The sequence below is a fragment of the Arachis ipaensis genome, chromosome B09, assembly GCF_000816755.2.
Source record: "Arachis ipaensis cultivar K30076 chromosome B09, Araip1.1, whole genome shotgun sequence".
NCBI classification, from domain to species: Eukaryota; Viridiplantae; Streptophyta; class Magnoliopsida; order Fabales; family Fabaceae; genus Arachis; species Arachis ipaensis.
The window spans coordinates 67,722,910-67,726,444 of record NC_029793.2 but is presented as its reverse complement, the minus strand read 5'-3'; positions in this window follow the sequence as shown (position 1 = coordinate 67,726,444).

Here is a 3,535-nt window from a genome sequence, read left to right as displayed (position 1 = left end):
GCTTTTAGCTTTTTGCCTCTGAACAGTTTTGGCATCACACTTTATCCTTTGAAGTTCAGAATGATTGGCTTCTATAGGAACTCAGAATCCAGATAGTGTTATTGATTCTCCTAGTTAAGTATGTTGATTCTTAAACACAGTTACTTTATGAGTCTTGGCCGTGACCCTAAGCACTTTGTTTTCCAGTATTACCACCGGATACATAAATGCCACAGACACATAACTGGGTGAACCTTTTCAGATTGTGACTCAGTTTTGCTAAAGTCCCCAATTAGAGGTGTCCAGAGCTCTTAAGCACACTCTTTTTTTTTTTTGCTTTGGACCACGACTTTAACTGCTCAGTCTCAAGTTTTCACTTGACACCTTCACGCTACAAGCACATGGTTAGGGACAGCTTGGTTTAGCCGCTTAGGCCAGGATTTTATTCCTGTGGGCCCTCCTATCCACTAATGCTTAAAGCCTTGGATCCTTTTTATCACCCTTGCCTTTTGGTTTAAAGGGGTATTGGCTTTTTCTGCTTGCTTTTCTCTCTCTTTTTTTTTTTTCGCATATATATTTTTTTTTCATGCAAGCTTTCTATTCACTGCTTTTTCTTGCTTCAAGAATCAATTTTATGATTTTTCAGATCATCAAATAACATTTCTCCTTTTTCTTTCATTCTCTCAAGAGCCAACAATTTTAACATTCATAAACAATCAAATTCAAAAATATGCACTGTTCAAGCATTCATTCAGAGAGACAATAGTAGTGCCACCACTTCAAAATAGTTAAACTGTTTTAAAACTCAAAATTCATGTACTTCTTTTTCTTTTTCAATTAAAAACATTTTCATTTTAAGAAAGGTGATGGATTCATTTTCATAGCTTTAAGGCATAGACACTTAGACACTAATGATCATATAATAAAGACACAAACATAAAGCACAATTTTTGAAAAACAGAAAATAAAGAACAAGGAAATTAAAGAACGGGTCCACCTTAGTGATGGCGGCTTGTTCTTCCTCTTGAAGATCTTATGGAGTGCTTGAGCTCCTGAATGTCTCTTCCTTGCGTTTGTTGCTCCTCTCTCATGGTTCTTTGGTCTTCTCTAATTTCATGGAGGAGGATGGAATGCTCTTGGTGCTCCACCCTTAGTTGTCCCATGTTAGAACTTAATTCTCCTAGGGAGGTGTTGATTTGCTCCCAATAGTTTTGTGGAGGAAAATGCATCCCTTGAGGAATTTCAGGGATTTCATGATGAGGATTTTCCTCATGCTCTTGTTGAGGTTCATGAGTGGGCTCTCTTGTTTGCTCCATCCTCTTCTTAGTGATGGGCTTGTCCTCTTCAATGATGAGTCTTAGCCACAACTTCATAGAAGTGGTCTTGATGGACCTTTGAGATGAATCTCTCCATCTCTCATGACTCGAAGGTGGAAGAAATTGCCTTTCCTTTTCTCTTTCTAGAGGTTTCTCCGGCCTTAGGTGTCATAAATGGTTATGGAAAAACAAAAAAGCTGAGCTTTATCACACCAAACTTAAAAGGTTTGCTCGTCCTCGAGCATAAGAATGAATAAAGGATAAGAACATGAAGAGATGGAGGAGATGGAGGTGTGTGAATTATTCGGCCAAGGGGGGTTTTAGGTGGTTATGATGTGGAAAAGGAATGAGTGATGGTTTGAATTTGAGTGGGTGGGTGTAGGTGGTTTGTATGATGGTTTTAGAGGAGTAATGGAGGTGATTGGTAGAGGTTATTTTGGGAAGAGTATTATGAAAATGTGTGAAGAAGTGAGAGAGAGTGAGTTGAGGTTGGTGGGGATCCTGTGGGGTCCACAGATCCTGAGGTGTCAAGGATTTCTCATCCCTGCACCAATTAGGCGTGCAAAACGTCCTCTGCTGCCAATCCTGGCATTTAACGCCAGCTTTTTGCCCTTTTCTGGCGTTAAATGCTAGTCTGGTGCCTATTTCTGGCGTTAAACGCCCAGAATGGTGCCAGACTAGGCGTTTAACGCCCATTCTGCTGTCTTTACTGGCGTTTAAATGCCAGTAGGCTTCTCCTCCAGGGTGTGCTGTTTTTCATTCTGTTTTTCAGTTTGTTTCTGCTTTTTCAATTGTTTTTGTGACTTCACATGATCATCATCCTACAAAAAACATAAAATAACAATGGAACATAGAAATTAACATAGATAAGTAAAATTGGGTTGTCTCCCAACAAGCGCTTCTTTAATCTCAGTAGCTTGACAGTGGGCTCTCATGGAGCCTCACAGATACTCAGAGCATGATGATGGCCTCTTAACACCAAACTTAGAGTTTGGTTGTGGCCTTCCAACACCAAACTTAGAGTTTGAATGTGGGGATTTTATTTGACTCTGTATTGAGAGAAGCCTTTCATGCTTCTTCTTTTTCCTGTCTGCAAATCATGGTGCTTCCTGAATGGCAAAGAGTTGCCCATCCGGAAAAGTTTCAGAGATCTCAGTAGGAGGGTGGGACGCCCCTACTACTGGTTCTATCCGGGATAGGTGATCAGCTACCTCGTTCTCTGTCCCTTTTCTGTTTCTTATTTCTATATCAAACTCTTGCAGAAGCAACACCCATCTTATGAGCGTGTGTTTTGAATTCTGCTTTGTGAGTAGGTATTTAAGAGCAGCATGGTCAATGTACACAATCACTTTTGAACCTACTAAATAGGATCTAAACTTGTCAATGGCATAAACCACTGCAAGTAACTCTTTTTCTGTGGTTGTGTAATTCTTCTGTGCATCATTTAAAATACGGCTAGCATAGTAAATGACGTGCTGAAGCTTGTTATGCCTCTGTCCCAACACTGCACCAATGGCATGGTCACTGGCATCACACATTAGTTTGAATGGTAATGTCCAGTCAGGTGCAGAGTTAACTGGTGCTGTGACCAGCTTGGCTTTCAGGGTTTCAAACGCCTGCAGACACTCTGTGTTAAACACAAATGACGTGTCAGCAGCTAGCAGGTTGCTTAGAGGTTTTGCAATTTTTAAAAAATCCTTTATGAACCTCCTATAGAATCCTGCATGCCCTAGAAAGCTTCTGATTGCCTTAACATTGGCAGGTGGTGGTAATTTCTCAATTACCTCTACCTTGGCTTGATCCACCTCTATTCCCTTGCTTGAAATTTTGTGCCCAAGGACAATTCCTTTAGTCACCATAAAGTGACATTTTTCCCAGTTTAAGACCAGATTAGTCTCTTGGCACCTTTTCAAGACAAGTGCTAGATGATCAAGACAGGAGCTGAATGAGTCTCCAAATACTGAAAAGTCATCCATGAAGACTTCCAGGAACTTCTCTACCATATCAGAGAAGATAGAGAGCATGCACCTCTGAAAGGTTGCAGGTGCATTGCAGACCAAAAGGCATTCTTTTGTAAGCAAATACTCTAGAAGGACATGTGAATGCTGTTTTCTCTTGGTCCTGAGGATCCACTGCAATTTAGTTGTAACCTGAATAGCTATCCTAAAAGCAGTAATATTCATGACCTGCTAGTCTCTCTAGCATCTGGTCTATGAATGGTAAAGGAAAGTGATCCTTTT